Raw genomic sequence first — 17,806 nt, 5'->3', positions numbered from 1 at the left:
ATAGTGACAGGTGCCTCCCAGTTAGATAGTGACAGGTGCCCCCCCAGTTAGTGACAGGTGCCCCCACCAGTAGCGAGCCCGTTACCTCTGGGGCTAGCCTCTCCTGTGTCCCCGCTGGCCTCTCCTGTGTCCCCGCTGGCCTCTCCGGTGTCCCTGCTGGCCTCTCCGGTGTCCCCGCTGGCCTCTCCGGTGTCCCCGCTGGATCAGACCTCACAGATCGCGGCGACTGAAGCAAGCAGAGCGCGCGCATGACACCCGCGCGGCAGAACGTCACATGCGGAAGTGACTAATGATTCACTTCCGCATGTGACGTACTCCGTGCGGGTACCATGCGCCCTCTGTTTACATCAGTCGCCGCGATCTGTGAGGTCTGATCTGTGAGGCAGCGGCAGCGGGGGGACATAGGAGAGGCAGCGGCAGCAGGGGGACATAGGAGGGGCCAGCGGGGACACCGGAGAGGCCAGCGGGGACACAATAAGAGGGAGCAGGCATGGCGCCCATAGCGCAAGCCATGCCTGCATCCCAGGGAGACGAGCGGGCCGCAGCAGGTGGCCTGGCGGGCCGGATGCGGCCCGCGGGCCGCCAGTTGGACAGCACTGGTGTAGAAGATCACTTAAAGATTAGGATCAAGATAAAGGAAAGGATTGGTCTTATGCCAAGGGTCACGTGGCACTTGCCACGTATTCACGTGGCACTTGCCACGTATTCACGTGGCAATTGCCACGTATTCACGTGGCACTTGCTACGTGTCACATGACACTTGGCAAGTGACACGTGCCAAGTGCCACGTGACACTTGGCAAGTGCCACGTGACAAGTGGCAAGTGCCGACACTTTGCATGTGCCAAGTGCCACGTCCGGCATGCTCCTGGCACACGTTACACCTGCTGCTGCTGCATTGCCTGTGCAGCTCCCACCGCCAGGCCAGGGTGCCACAGGCCACTGATACCACCTATATTTAACCCAAAACACAATTGCTGCATAATTTTTTGGAGGTGTCTTGACTGAAAACTGTCATGTCCCAGTTGTGCGGTTGGACTTTGGACACAATGTGGGCTGCACAACAGCTGTCTAGAACCTAGGCCTAATGTTAATTGACAGCCATTTTTTTGGGGGGGGGGGATTTTAAGTCCCCACTTCATCAATTATTGTTCCCCATTGCAAAATAATGATGATACATGCCTCATTTACCCTAAAAACCCTTTTTAAAGCTATTTAAAGGGCACTTCTGGTTTTCCTATCCAGATATCCGAATATGTTGGATATCCGCGGATAATGCGTTCGGATATCTGCGTGAACACGGATATCTAAACGGTTGGATTCGGATATCCAAACCGGATCCGGATATCTGGGGACTAGGATCTGGATCAATTCGGATTTTAAAAAGTACTATCCGGGCATCCATGTGTGTGCCTATTCCTTCCATTTACAAATTTGGATGGACTTCAACACTTTTTTTTAAATCTAGAATCTAGGTTCTCAACACATAGTACTCGTACTTCCATTGGGTGTTTGGGTTGGGCCCAGTGAAACACATGGTACTGGTACTCTCATCGAGTGCTTGGGTTGGGCCCAGTGAAACACATGGTATTCGTACTCCCATTGGGTGCTTGGGTTGGGCCCAGTGAAACACATGGTATTCGTACTCCCATTGGGTGCTTGGGTTGGGCCCAGTGAAACACATGGTACTCGTACTCCCATCGGGTGCTTGGGTTGGGCTCAGTGAAACACATGGTATTCGTACTCCCATTGAGTGCTTGGGTTGGGCCCAGTGAAACACATGGTACTTGTACTCCCATCGGGTGCTTGGGTTGGGCCCAGTGAAACACATGGTACTCGTACTCCCATCGGGTGCTTGGGTTGGGCCCAGTGAAACACATGGTACTCGTACACCCATCGGGTGCTTGGGTTGGGCCCAATGAGTACTGGAAGCCAACTTCTTTTAGTAAGTTTTGAGATGAATAAATCATATGCAAAACACTTTTTTTTAGTTAATTTAATTTAAATTATAAAATAATGTTTGGTAAGAATTCCTTCATTATGAGTGGGGAAGGAGCCCCTCACTGACGTGGATGAGGCACGGCAAGGACCCCCTCCCCCCAGACTACTTTCTTTCCTTCTCCACTAAGGCTTCTTGCTCCCCTGGCTGACGGTGCACGACCTTATGAACTCTTGCACAGGACAGAAGGAAAACATAGAGAATTTTACCCTGTATGTAGTAAGAGAGTTTAGCCTGTTTAACCAATTCCCCCTCATTTGTGTCTAATCACAAATTGTAATTTAATCTCTGCCCTGTGTCACATGACTGCCACAGCAAAAATGGCAGATAAGCTCATTTGAAAGCACAGGATGTTAACCCTCCTGGCGGTTTATTAAAATCCGCCAGGGGGCAGCAAAGCCGCTTTTTTTTAAAAAAAAAAATGATTTTTCATGATACACGATAGCCGCTGCTCAGCGGCATCCCCCCAGCCCCTCCGATCGCCTCCGGCGATCAGAGATCAGGAGATCCCGTTCAAAGAACGGGATCTCCTGGAGGGCTTCCCCCGTCGCCATGGCGACGGGCGGGATGACGTCATTGATGTCGCGACGTCAAAGGGGACGCCGATCCACCGCACAGCGCTGCCTGGCACTGATTGGCCAGGCAGCGCACGGGGTCTGGGGGGGAGGGCGGCTGCGGCGTGATGGATAGCGGCGGATCGGCGGGTAGTGGTGGTGATCGGATTGCGCACGCAGCTAGCAAAGTGCTAGCTGCGTGTAGCAGTACTAGCAGAAAAAAAAAATTATGCAAATCGGCCCAGCGGGGCCTGAGCGGTGCCTTTCCGGCGGCATAGCCCGTGCTCAGCACGGGCTTACCGCCAGGGAGGTTAACAATATGTCTGCTTCCATGAAAGCAGGAAGTAAAAACTGTGGAGATGTATTTTAGGATTTGTATCAGCTGTAACAAAGAAATGTTTTTTTCTTTTTTAAGGTTATTAAGCTGTTGCATATCTTTTAGAGCAGAGAGGACGTTCTGAGTTCAGTTCAGGTTCACTTTAACAAACCTGCAGATCTCATCTGCACAGCGGTAGTGCTTAGGCTTACCCCTTCCATCATCGGGTTCCTTCTGCACTCCCGCTGCAGCCACTGCCTTCCTCTCGGTTCAAGTTTCCCTGTATGTCACATGACTCTACACGACATGCAGAACACTTAGAGACTCAGAGATGAGTCTCACTGCAGTTTTTACTTACCCAGGGCTTCCTCCAGCCCCATAAGCATGGCTGTGTCCCTCGCTGTCCTCCTCAGCGCCGCCGTTCACCCGCAGTCAGCCACCGGTAAGCGGTTCAGTCAGACTCAGTGAGTACAGGTTGCAAGGATTGTCAGCACACTACTCTTTTCAGCACACACTTTATTGTGCCAGTTTCCACAATGAAGTCCAACATTTGTTTGCCTCCGAAACAATTGTTAGACTTCATTGTGGAAACCGGCACAAAAAGTGTGTGCTGTAAAGAGTGGTGTGCTGACAATCCTTGCAACCTGTACTTATGTTGCCTATGCTACTTTGTCAAGCACCCAAAGCAAATAATGGTGTGCCGACTTCCACTAGTAACTCAGCCTGACTGAGTGAGGTCTGCACATGCGCAGAAGGTCCGCCGCTGACGTCACTGAGCCGTTTACCGGGGCTCACCGTGGCTGAACAAGACATCGTAGGAGGACGGCGAGGGACACAGCCATACTTATGGGGCTGGAGGAACCCCGGGGCAAGTAAAAAAACTGTAGTGAGACTCATCTCTAAGTCTCTTTAAATAGAGGAAGAGGGGAACTAGTGGCTGTGGCAAGGACCTGATGCTGGAAGAGGTCATCCTAAGCATTAGCACTGCACTGATCCATGAGAAAGAGGGACACGTAAGCCACCCCCCTGCCACACATCTAACCACACCCCCGTCACGCCCCTAATCACGCATACCATAAACATTTCATAAGAAAAATGTGTTGTTTTATAATTGAAACCACACTGGTCCTTTCTATCCAGGTTTCTTTTCCTTCATATTAACATTTTAAAATTAGTAATATATCAATTTAAAGGATGGGAATAAAGTTTAGAGTCAATCGAACACATTTTTTAGTAGAAAAATATATATATTTACATAGAAAGAGGGACAAAGTCCTGAAAGAGGGACAAATGAGGAGGAAAGAGGGACAGGGCTCCCAAAGAGGGACAGTTCCTCCGAAAAAGGGACAGTTGGGAGCTATGCTGGTCTGTGGGTCTGTTTAAGGGTGGATGTGAGGCGATGTCCAGGGGAGCATGGGTGGGGATTCCTGGTGGAGGAGGGAGGAAAGTAGTCTGGGTCCTCCTCCCAGCTGTGGATGAGATAATAGACCATGGGGGGGGGGGGGGGTTCTACTTAATCAGGAGGGGGGTCTATAAAGGTTTCCCAGGTGGACCCCATGATCTGTGAGCACTCCCTCAATGAAAAACATTGAGAGGTACTCAATGTTTTTCATAAAGGGGTACAGTATGTAAAAATGTTGAGAAACTGTACTAAAGAAAACAGTGCCTTATTAAATTGGAAGCAGACATGAATCTGTAATAAAATTTTCTAAAAATCTTTGCAATAATAATATATATAGCTGATCTGTAGCATTTTTTAAAATATAAAATAAGAGCTTTCTTCATCTCAGCAGTTTTGGAGAATTCCTTGTACACATATACATAGGAAGACACCATTTTATAAAGCAAGATGACAGGCTGCACAAACAATTTCTACACAATGTAATAAAAGTGTCCACCAATCACAAATAACGCCCTTTAAGGGCCTATAGATAAAATGTGTATAATATAAACACGAAATAATATAAATAGTAGTAAATTCCCCACTCCATAAATCGTGAGGCGCAGGGATATAATATTCTCATGTGTTAATTGTTTGTACCAGAATAATATTTACAGAAGGATTATCAGGCTGGAACACAACAGGGGAGATTCAGAAAAGTTTACACAGTAAAAGGTGGAACTCCGCAGGATGCCTATTATATCTGGAAACGCTTTTTACTGATGTCCAGTTATTTTATAAAGCAAGTATAGTGATTTCCTTTTGTTTAACAGGAAAGCAAACCAATCATGTAATTATGCACAATCAGGCCAAAATTTCCTCTGGATTATCAAGAAATTACAATATATAATTAGAGTTGCCCATACATCTACTGATTTGGCGACTGATCGGCCATCTGATTAGAGAATTTGTATTGAATTGGATGAAAATCAGTGCCGCCGAAAGCATACCCGATCGACAATTTGATACATTTTGGGCCAAAATTGTAGCAACCGGACATGCTGTAAGATGTCGTACTGACATGCTTGGGCTTCCGGCGGTAATGGTACGAGAAAGTTGCGAATGCGGCGGAAACCAATGGCCGCTGTTCCCCTAGTGTAAATGTATCCCCCATTTCCCTGCAATAATACATTACCTCTCCGCTTCCAGGTTCTTGCCCCTATGTGGTTGCCTGGCGCATGAACCCGGAGGAGGAGTCCAGTGGCGGCAGAGATGTAATGTATTAATGCAGGGGCATTGAGGTACATTTACACTTGTGGGGCCGGGGCCAGGGGTGGCGAGGCAACATCACAAGACCAGTTGCCTAAAGATTTCATGCTGAAATTGGTCGGGAGTCGGCCTGCGGTATTTGGCGGCCAACAAATCTCTCTCCAATCACATTTGATCAGGTAGAGAGCTGTCTATTGGTGGATCGGCTGCCAAAATCCCTAGATGTACGGGCACCTTCAATGTACTGACCACTGGCATTACTACTGGGGATGCAACCCCATCGGCCGCAGGGGGGCCCGGGGCCCCTCTGGGGCCCACCAGCCGTGTGCGGGGGGAGTGCTGACGCCCTCCCGATTGTGGGATCCCCAAGCCAGATGTGGAACTGGCCGCATCGTCTAATAGACGCCGCGCCAGTTCATTCCCCGCAGCCTGCAGTCTCCTGGGAGGCAGAGCAGGGCTACGGCAAGATGGCTGCCAAAGCCCTGCACTGGAGACTATTTGTGTCTCCAGTACAGGGCTTCGGGAGCCATCTTGCCATAGCCCTGCACTCTGCCTGTCAGCGCGGGAGATGTGCTGCAGGAGGCTCGTCGGGGGAGCTGCGCACCAGAGGCCAGGAGAGGAGACTTCAGCCAGGTAAGTGAATTGGGTTTTTTTCACAGGTGCATTTTTTTTCTGGTGCCTGCTGCCCACATTGCGATTTTCTGGTGACTGCTGCCCACATTGCGATTTTCTGGTGACTGCTGCCCACTTTACGATTATTTTTGGTGACTGCTGCCCACATTACGATTATTTTCTGATGACGGCTGGCTGCTTCCCACATTACAATTATTTTCTGATGACTGCTGGCCAGGCATGCTCAGATGTACCAAAATTCGGTTCGGGTACATTCGAATTCGGGTCCGCATGACATTCGAATTCGAATTCGCCTTCGACCATGAAATTCGGTTCCAATTCATATTCGGTTCGGGGTTACGCCTCAAAATTCGGTAAAAGTTAGTGTTCGCGAATTCGGGGTTTTTTTTGTGTCTTTTTTTAAAGGGACTTTACATTGAAATAGGTGTACTTAAAAAAACAAAACTAAAAACGTGACGTGTGGCACTGGCAGCAGGCAATGCATTGTGTGGACCCTGGCGGTGGGACCACTGACAGCAGGAGGATAAATACAGCAGCAGGAGGATAAATACAGCAGCAGCAGGAGGAGGAGTGACGTGTGTCACTGGCAGCAGGCAATGTATTGTGTTGACCCTGGCGGTGGGACCACTGACAGCAGGAGGATAAATACAACAGCAGCAGCAGGAGGAGGAGGAGGAGTGACGTGTGTGTGGCACTGGCAGCAGGCAATGCATAGTGTGGACCCTGGCGGTGGGACCACTGACAGCAGCAGGGTAAATACAACAGCAGCAGTAGGAGGAGAAGTGACGTGTGGCACTGGCAGAAGGCAATGCATAGTGTGGACCCTGGCGGTGGGACCACTGACAGCAGGAGGATAAATACAGCAGCAGGAGGATAAATACAGCAGCAGCAGGAGGAGGAGTGACGTGTGTCACTGGCAGCAGGCAATGTATTGTGTTGACCCTGGCGGTGGGACCACTGACAGCAGGAGGATAAATACAACAGCAGCAGCAGGAGGAGGAGGAGGAGTGACGTGTGTGTGGCACTGGCAGCAGGCAATGCATAGTGTGGACCCTGGCGGTGGGACCACTGACAGCAGCAGGATAAATACAACAGCAGCAGTAGGAGGAGAAGTGACGTGTGGCACTGGCAGAAGGCAATGCATAGTGTGGACCCTGGCGGTGGGACCACTGACAGCAGCAGGATAAATACATCAGCAGCAGGAGGAGGAGGTGGAGTGACGTGTGGCACTGACAGCAGGCAATGCATTGTGTGGACCCTGGCAGTGGGACCACTGACAGCAGCAGGATAAATACAACAGCAGCAGTAGGAGGAGGAGTGACGTGTGGCACTGGCAGCAGGCCATGCATTGTGTGGACCCTGGCGGTGGGACCACTGACAGCAGCAGGATAAATACAACAGCAGCAGCAGGAGGAGGAGTGACGTGTGGCACTGGCAGCAGGCAATGCATAGCGTGGACCCTGGCGGTGGGACCACTGACAGCATCAGGATGAAAATGAGCGCGGTGTAATATGTTGCCGCTTTATAAATACAATAAATACATAAATAAATCCATAGGTAAATCAATGCAGCAGGCCAGCAGCAGCAGGTGGAGTCAGGTAGAAATACAATAAATACATAAATAAATTCATAGGTAAATCAATGCAGCAGGCCAGCAGCAGCAGCTGGAGTCAGGTAGAAATACAATAAATACATAAATAAATTCATAGGTAAATCAATGCAGCAGGCCAGCAGGGGGAGGAGGAGTCGTCACGTATGGCAGGCAGCAGGCAATGTATTGTAATTCCCAGGCAGGCACCTTATGTCCTCCTTTCGCCGACAACAGGTGCCAGGAACATGCCTTCTATCCAGGCCTGGTTAATCTTCAAAAATGTCAGTCTGTCCACGCCCTCTGTGGACAGACGAGAGCGCTTCTCGGTGACATGATCTGCGCGCGGAGGAAAAACGTTTTGGCCATTTATTTAGGAACGGGTTCTTTACAGTAAGAGTGATTAAGATGTGGAATGCATTGCCACAGGAAGTCGTTATGGCAAACTCTATACCTGCATTTAAAGGGGGCTTAGATGCTTTCCTTGCGTTGAAAGACATCCATGGCTACAATTACTAGGTAATGCCTAATGATGTTGATCCAGGGATTTTATCTGATTGCCATCTGGAGTCGGGAATGAATTTTTCCCTTTTGGGGCTAATTGGACCATGCCTTGTAAGGGTTTTTTCACCTTCCTCTGGATCAACAGGGATATGTGAGGGAGCAGGCTGGTGTTGTACTTTGTTTTCTGGTTGAACTCGATGGACGTATGTCTTTTTTCAACCAAAATAACTATGTAACTATGTTATTTGGGAAATATGTACAGGCTCACCTATGCTTCATGTCAACCTTGGTCACAACCAATTCAACTGAGACTACAACAACAACAACAACGAACAACATTTGTAAAGCGCTTTTCTCCCGTAGGAATCAAAGCGCATCACCTTAAACTTTTGGGATGTGACACCCCCCCATCTCTACACCAGGGCGGGTTTCAGTTTCTGGCCTCTTGCACATTGCATGCAATTCCGATATTTTTGAACATCCGATTTTTTTATTCTAGTTAAAAAAAGTAACAGCATGCAGTTTTTTAATCGGAATCAAAAATCGGATTAGATAAAAAAATCTGAATGGCATGTAGTGTGCAAGAGGCCTTAGCCAATAGCCATAGATGTTGTTTTCCCTAGATACTCCTCTGCGGTTAATAACTATTTGGAGGTGGAGTATGTGACGTATGCGCAGTCACCCACCAATTCCTGTTCCCTTTTCTGCAGTTTACCATAAAGCCTCAGACCCTGAGGGAATCCTGAAGACAGTCAGAACTGCAGGCAAAGTAACCTTTTGGATTGGTCCACACACAGTCCAATTTCGATTGTATATACAATCGATACAATCTGTGCTCTCATATAGAGGCCAGGTCGCTGCAACCAATCCGCAATAAAGGCGTGCGAATGCGCTAATTCTAACTCTAGCAGAGCAGGGACAAGGTCCTCCAGCACCCAAGGCTGAGACACTAAATTGCGCCCCTCCATCCCTCCCACCCCAGCTGTCACACACTGATTGCTATTAGACTAAGAGGTGCCACAGGGCCCACAACCTCCCCAACACCTTAATATCTAGTTATATGGCTTGCAGTCACTGCTATGTATCCCCTTTTCTTATTTATTTCTGCTTAATACACAATTAGGAGTGACAGCTGAATGAATTGTGCGCCCCCTCCTACACTGCGCCCTGAGGCTGGAGCCTCTCCAGCCTATGCCTCGGCCCGGCCCTGAACTCTAGCTAAATCCTGTAGGAAAAAGGGTTAATTTGACAACCTTTCTAGAGATAGCAAAACTAACAATATTTAATATCAAAACAGTTATGGTAACATGTCTCTCTTTGAAGATGTGAATTCTTTTGGCGGAGATTTGTTTCAGAACAGCACTTAGATGAACGATTTTTTAATCGTTTATTTAAAGAAATAATGCAGAACAAAATATAGCAATAGAAACAAATTGATACAGAAATAATGAAGGTTCAATATGAAAATAATAGCTAATTACAGTCTGAGCAGTTTGTCAAGTTACCGTGTCCTTTGCGGTAAGTCCCACAGAAGATATGTAGCTCCATTCTGGAAAGTTCTGTGGAATGGGTATTAATCCTTTTATCATCCAGCCCAAATCCGTGATGGTACAGGATGGCTGGGGTCTCTCTCTCCAGGCTGAGTGTCAGTCGGTTTTAACCCTTTCTCTGCCAGAGGGTGTGGATGGTAACAAGAGTGGTTGCTCCACCCTTAACAATCTGACCTCAGGCTGCTGAAGTCCGCCCCTATTGTCTGAGGGACAGAATTGGCAGTTTCTCCAAGTATGCCATAACTCAGCGAATATCTGCCATATCATATACAACCCAACATTTTACATTCCGTCATCATGCGCTGAACCAATTGATATCAAACTCGCTTGGAGTGCCACCTTCCCTGCCTATGTAATCGATATCTCCGGCTGGGAGATGACTAGGTGATTGATTAACGTCTCAGAAGGTGTGCTGCGCTGTTCGCATGGCGCACTGTGAGTTGTGGACCGCTGGGCCCAAACGGTTCCGCAATATCCATCAAATTATAGACTACTATGAAATGAGATATCAAAAGCTCATTAAGCCAGGGACATGTCTCTGGGTATTCTCAGGACAGGCAGGAATGTGAATGGGTCCTAATGAATTTATAATGGGGATCTGTTTCTCTCCTTATCTTTAAAACTAGGATGGGAGAAACTTCCTGGAGAATCTTTATTGCCCCCCCTTATAGATAACCTTTTTCCTGTGTGGATAGTCTGGTTAGCAGTTGGCTGATGGTGTAATGGTTAAGGGCTCTGCCTCTGACACAGGAGACCAGGGTTCGAATCTCGGCTCTGCCTGTTCAGTAAGCCAGCACTAATTCAGTAGGAGACCTTTGGCAAGTCTCCCTTACACTGCTACTGCCAATAGAGCGCGCCCTAGTGGCTGCTGCTCTGCTCTGGCGCTTTGAGTCCGCAAGGAGCAAAGCGCAATATAAATGTTATTTGTCTTGTCTTGTTTTAGGGTGAATGGCTTCTCGCAGTAAGTACAACACAAACAAACACTCACTCACATCCCCCAGGGCAGGGGTGGTGAGATGGAAGAGCACTGAGTTTCTAAAAGCCAGGCTAATGTATTAAAGCGGCTCTCCAGATCATAGTTTGGGCGCATTTACATGCGCTTGCCGCTAGAGATGGGCCGAACCTCCGATTTTAGGTTCGCGAACCGGGTTCGCGAACTTTTGCGTAACGTTCGGTTCGCGTTAAAGTTCGCGAACCGCAATAGACTTCAATGGGGATGCGAACTTTGAAAAAAAAAATAATTATGCTGGCCACAAAAGTGATGGAAAAGATGTTTCAAGGGGTCTAACACCTGGAGGGGGGCATGGCGGAGTGGGATACATGCCAAAAGTCCCGAGAAAAAATCTGGATTTGACGCAAAGCAGCGTTTTAAGGGCAGAAATCACATTGAATGCTAAATGACAGGCCTAAAGTGCTTTAAAACATCTTGCATGTGTATACATCAATCAGGTAGTGTAATTAAGGTACTGCTTCACACTGACACACCAAACTCACCGTGTAACGCACCGCAAACAGCTGTTTGTGTAGTGATGGCCGTGCTGGACTGGTGCGCACCATGGCGAGAGTGCAGGTTTTGGTGGCTTTACAGCCCATATGGTCGCCTGGCTGATGTAGCTGAATGACAGAACAGTGACTGTCCAGCTGATCAAATTTGGTCTGACCACAATGAAGCAACGACCTTATTATCTTTTGTGTGTCCCCCGAGACACTCATCTAGGCGCCGGTCATTGCTTCATTGTGATACGCAAGCCCCTTCACCACGGCAAGGTAATGATCACGAAGGGGAATGGGCGCATGTACATGCCTTTTCTTTTGTTGTTGCAGCTGCCCGCAGTACAGCCAGAAAAATTAGGCAGTCATGTACACGCACCAGAAAAATTATTACAGCGGCCGCTGCTAGCAGCGGCCTAAAAAATTCAGCAATCCGCCTGGAGTCCCGGACCCTGTTGGTGGTGGCAGAGAAGGTAGTCAAGCGGCCTGCAGGCAGACATGCTGTGTGGAGGGACTGGGAGCGACTTAGTCTTCTTGGGGCAGCCCAGGCAGCCAGTCACACGGCGTGCAGGCAGAGATGCTGTGTGTGCGGGGACTGACTTAGTCTTGGGGCGGGCAGCAGCCCTCCGGGATCCATGCCTCATTCATTTTGATAAAGGTGAGGTACTTAACACTTTTGTGATTTAGGCGACTTCTCTTCTCTGTGACAATGCCTCCAGCTGCGCTGAAGGTCCTTTCTGACAGGACGCTTGCGGCAGGGCAGGAGAGAAGTTGGATGGCAAATTGGGACAGCTCTGGCCACAGGTCAAGCCTGCGCACCCAGTAGTTCAAGGGTTCCTCATCGCTGTTCACAGCAGTGTCTACATCCACACTTAAGGCCAGGTAGTCGGCTACCTGCCGTTCCAGGCGTTGGTGGAGGGTGGATCCGGAAGGGCTACGGCGAGGCGTTGGACTAAAGAAGGTCCGCATGTTCGACATCACCATGAGATTGCTGGAGCGTCCTGTCTTTGACTGCGTGGACACGGGAGGAGGATTAGTGGCAGTGGTACCTTGCTGGCGTTGTGCTGTCACATCACCCTTAAAGGCATTGTAAAGCATAGTTGACAGCTGGTTCTGCATGTGCTGCATCCTTTCCACCTTCCGGTGAGTTGGTAACAGGTCCGCCACTTTGTGCCTGTACCGAGGGTCTAGTAGTGTGGCCACCCAGTACAGCTCATTCCCCTTGAGGTTTTTTATACGGGGGTCCCTCAACAGGCAGGACAGCATAAAAGACGACATCTGCACAAAGTCGGATCCAGTACCCTCCATCTCCTCTTGCTCTTCCTCAGTGACGTCACGTAAGTCAACCTCCTCCCCCCAGCCGCGAACAATACCACGGGAAGGTTGAGCAGCACAAGCCCCCTGCGACGCCTGCTGCGGGTGTTCTCCTGCCGCCGTCCCCTCCTCCTCCTCCTCCTCCTCCCCCAAAGAAACACCTTGCTCATCATCCTCTGAGTCTGACTCGTCTTCTGCACACGACTTCTCTTCTTCCTCCTCCTCCCCCCTCTGTGCTGCCTCAGGTGTGGAGGAAACAGCTGGGTCTGATGAAAATTGGTCCCATGCCTGTTCCTGCCGTAACGGTTCCTGGTCACGCTCATTCACAGCTTCATCCGCCACTCTACGCACAGCACGCTCCAAGAAGTAAGCGTAGGGAATTAAGTCGCTGATGGTGCCCTCACTGCGGCTCACCAGGTTGGTCACCTCCTCAAACGGCCGCATGAGCCTGCATGCATTTTTCATCAGTGTCCAGTTGTCGGGCCAGAACATCCCCATCTTCCCAGACTGTTTCATTCTACTGTAGTTGTAGAGGTAGTGAGTGACGGCTTTCTTCTGTTCTAGCAGGCGGGAGAACATGAGCAGGGTCGAATTCCAGCGAGTCAGGATATCGCAAATGAGGCGTCTCACCGGCATGTTGTTTTTCCGCTGAATTTCTGCAAATCGTGCCATGGCTGTGTAAGACCGCCTCAAATGCCCACAGAACTTCCTGGCCTGCTTCAGGACATCCGCTAAGCCAGGGTACTTTGCCACAAATCTTTGAACAACTAGATTCATGACATGTGCCATGCAGGGTATGTGTGTCAGCTTCCCCATATGCAAAGCAGCAAGCAGATTGCTGCCGTTGTCGCACACCACGTTGCCTATCTCCAGGTGGTGCGGGGTCAGCCACTCATCCACCTGTTTCTTAAGAGCAGCCAGGAGAGCTGCTCCAGTGTGACTCTCCGCTTTGAGACAAGACATGTCTAAGATGGCGTGACAGCGTCGTACCTGGCATGCAGCATAGGCCCTGCGGAGCTGGGGCTGTGTAGCTGGAGAGGAGAACTGCCACTCAGCCAAGGAGGAGGAGGACAGCGAAGAGCATGTAGCAGGAGGAGAGGAGGTGGCAGGAGGCCTGCCTGCAAGCCGTGGAGGTGTCACAATTTGGTCCGCTGCGCCCTGCTTGCCATCGTTCACCACCAGGTTCACCCAATGGGCTGTGTACGTAATGTAGCGGCCCTGCCCGTGCTTGGCAGACCAGGCATCCGTGGTCAGGTGTACCCTTGACCCAACGCTCTTCGCAAGAGATGACACCACTTGCCTCTCAACTTCACGGTGCAGTTGGGGTATGGCCTTTCTCGAAAAATAAGTGCGGCCTGGCATCTTCCACTGCGGTGTTCCGATGGCCACAAATTTACGGAAGGCCTCAGAGTCCACCAGCTGGTATGGTAACAGCTGCCGAGCTAACAGTTCCGCCACGCCAGCTGTCAGACGCCGGGCAAGGGGGTGACTGGCCGAAATTGGCTTCTTCCGCTCAAACATTTCCTTCACGAACACCTGACTGCTGCTGTGGGCAGAGGAGCAGGAACCGCTCAAGGGCAGAGGCGGAGTGGAGGAGGGTGCCTGTAAAGGTGCAAGGGAGAAAGCGGCAGAAGCAGATGATGCACCTGAAGGAGGAAGAGGAGAAGGAGGGTGACTTTTCTTTTGTGTGCTGCTGCTGCTTTTGCTCAGGTGGCCATCCCATTGCTGTTTGTGCCTTTTCTCCAGGTGCCTTCGTAAGGCACTTGTCCCTACGTGAGTGTTGGCCTTTCCACGGCTCAATTTTTGTTGGCAGAGCGAACAGATGGCTTTGGTCCGATCTGAGGCACACGCATTAAAAAATTTCCACACCGCTGAGCCACCCTGGGATGTGGGCACTATGGGGGCCTCAGCAGCTGATGCTGAAGGGCAAGTTGGCTGGCTGTACATAGGTGGCGATACATGGTGCCGGACACTGCCACCAGCTGTTTCTGACGAAGAGCTGCCCCAGCTTCTTTCAGCAACTTCTCTCCTCCTACTACTCTCTGACTCCCCCTCTGAACTGTCCCCCTCTTCATCTCCTCTATTGGGAACATACAGAGGATCCCTATCATCGTCATCATCGTAATCATCCTGCCCAGCTTCGCTTGCCTCAGACAAATCCAAACATGCACCATCAGTAGGTCCTTCATCCTCCTTACACGTTACATCCATAGTGTTGCCGGGTAACTCAAATATATGAGCTGGTGAAAATTCATCTGGCTGTAACAACAATGGCTGTGCATCAGTGATTTCAACACTAAATAATTCTTGCGAAGTGTCAAATGCAGCGGAAGTGGTGCTAGTAGTAGCGCTGGTGGCTGAGCAAGATGAGGTGTTCTGTGTCGCTAAATACTCAACCACGTTCTGACAATCTTGGGAGGTGATGGGACGTGCCTTCTTCCGAGCACTGTACTGTGGGCCAGGTCCACACGAAATTACATTTACACGACCTCGCGCAGACCTGCCGGGTGGCCTTCCTCTGGCTCTGGCACTACCTCTTCCTCTACCTGTTTTGTCCATATCGGGTATGCACGGAGTGGTATATCACACTGCGTGCACTCACATAGGTAGGTGGGTTCACTTAACTGCACAGGTATGCGCACTGATGCGGTGGGTTCACTGAACACAACAGGTATGCAGTGGCGGGTTCACTGGACACAACAGGTATGCAGTGGCGGGTTCACTGAACACAACAGGTATGCAGTGGCGGGTTCACTGAACACAACAGGTATGCAGTGGTGGGTTCACTGAACAGGTATGCAGTGGCGGGTTCACTGAACAGTACAGGTATACAGTGGCAGGTTCACTGAACACAACAGGTATGCAGTGGCGGGTTCACTGAACACAACAGGTATGCAGTGGCGGGTTCACTGAACACAACAGGTATGCAGTGGCGGGTTCACTGAACAGGTATGCAGTGGCGGGTTCACTGAACAGTACAGGTATACAGTGGCGGGTTCACTGAACACAACAGGTATGCAGTGGCGGGTTCACTGAACAGGTATACAGTGGTGGGTTCACTGAACAGAACAGGTATACAGTGGCGGGTTCACTGAACACAACAGGTATGCAGTGGCGGGTTCACTGAACAGGTATGCAGTGGCGGGTTCACTGAACAGTACAGGTATACAGTGGCGGGTTCACTGAACACAACAGGTATGCAGTGGCGGGTTCACTGAACAGGTATACAGTGGTGGGTTCACTGAACAGAACAGGTATACAGTGGCGGGTTCACAGAACAGGTATGCAGTGGCAGGTTCACTGAACACAACAGGTATGCAGTGGCGGGTTCACTAAACAGGTATACAGTGGCGGGTCCACTGAACAGAACAGGTATGCAGTGGCGGGTTCACTGAACACAACAGGTATGCAGTGGCGGGTTCACTGAACACAACAGGTATGCAGTGGCGGGTTCACTGAACAGGTATGCAGTGGCGGGTTCACTGAACAGTACAGGTATACAGTGGCGGGTTCACTGAACACAACAGGTATGCAGTGGCGGGTTCACTGAACAGGTATACAGTGGCGGGTTCACTGAACAGAACAGGTATACAGTGGCGGGTTCACTGAACACAACAGGTATGCAGTGGCGGGTTCACTGAACAGGTATGCAGTGGTGGGTTCACTGAACAGTACAGGTATACAGTGGCGGGTTCACTGAACAGTACAGGTATACAGTGGCGGGTTCACTGAACACAACAGGTATGCAGTGGCGGGTTCACTGAACAGGTATACAGTGGCAAGTTCACTGAACAGAACAGGTATACAGTGGCGGGTTCACTGAACACAACAGGTATGCAGTGGCGGGTTCACTGAACAGGTATGCAGTGGCGGGTTCACTGAACAGTACAGGTATACAGTGGCGGGTTCACTGAACACAACAGGTATGCAGTAGCGGGTTCACTGAACAGGTATACAGTGGCGGGTTCACTGAACAGAACAGGTATACAGTGGCGGGTTCACAGAACAGGTATGCAGTGGCAGGTTCACTGAACACAACAGGTATGCAGTGGCGGGTTCACTAAACAGGTATACAGTGGCGGGTCCACTGAACAGAACAGGTATGCAGTGGCGGGTTCACTGAACACAACAGGTATGCAGTGGCAGGTTCACTGAACACAACAGGTATGCAGTGGCGGGTTCACTGAACAGGTATGCAGTGGCGGGTTCACTGAACAGTACAGGTATACAGTGGCAGGTTCACTAAACACAACAGGTATGCAGTGGCGGGTTCACTGAACACAACAGGTATGCAGTGGCGGGTTCACTGAACACAACAGGTATGCAGTGGCGGGTTCACTGAACAGGTATGCAGTGGCGGGTTCACTGAACAGTACAGGTATACAGTGGCGGGTTCACTGAACACAACAGGTATGCAGTGGCGGGTTCACTGAACAGGTATACAGTGATGGGTTCACTGAACAGAACAGGTATACAGTGGCGGGTTCACAGAACAGGTATGCAGTGGTGGGTTCACAGCACAGGTATGCAGTGGCAGGTTCACTGAACAGGTATGCAGTGATGGGTTCACAGCACAGGTATGCAGTGGCAGGTTCTCTGAACAGGTATGCAGTGATGGGTTCACAGAACAGGTATGCAGTGGTGGGTTCACAGCACAGGTATGCAGTGGCAGGTTCACTGAACAGGTATGCAGTGATGGGTTCACAGAACAGGTATGCAGTGGCAGGTTCACTGAACAGGTATGCAGTGGTGGGTTCACAGTACAGGTATGCAGTGGTGGGTTCACAGAACAGGTATGCAGCCAGCCAGGAACAAGTTAAGCCTAACTAATCTTTCCCTGAGAGACAGTCTGCAGCAGCTCCCCCTACTCTCACTAACGCAGGCAGCACACGAGTGACCGTAATGGCCGCCGCTGCCTGCCTTATATAAGGGGGGGTGGGGCTCCAGGGGCTAGTGTAGCCTAATTGGCTACACTGGGCCTGCTGACTGTGATGTAGAGGGTCAAAGTTGACCCTCAAGGTGCATTATGGGGCGAACCGAACTTCCGCAAAGGTTCGCCAGCGGGACGCGAACGCGAACCACCGAAGTTCGCGTGGAACCGTTCGCCGGCGAACCGTTCGGCCCATCTCTACTTGCCGCAATGGCGTTCGCGAAATCGTGACAGACTGGTTCTTTGTTTATTCTTAATAAAAATAGATATATTAAGGC

This window comes from Hyperolius riggenbachi, chromosome 6 (genome assembly GCF_040937935.1).
Source record: "Hyperolius riggenbachi isolate aHypRig1 chromosome 6, aHypRig1.pri, whole genome shotgun sequence".
Taxonomy (NCBI): domain Eukaryota; kingdom Metazoa; phylum Chordata; class Amphibia; order Anura; family Hyperoliidae; genus Hyperolius; species Hyperolius riggenbachi.
The sequence above is the reverse complement of the archived record's forward strand: the minus strand, read 5'-3'. Positions refer to the sequence as shown.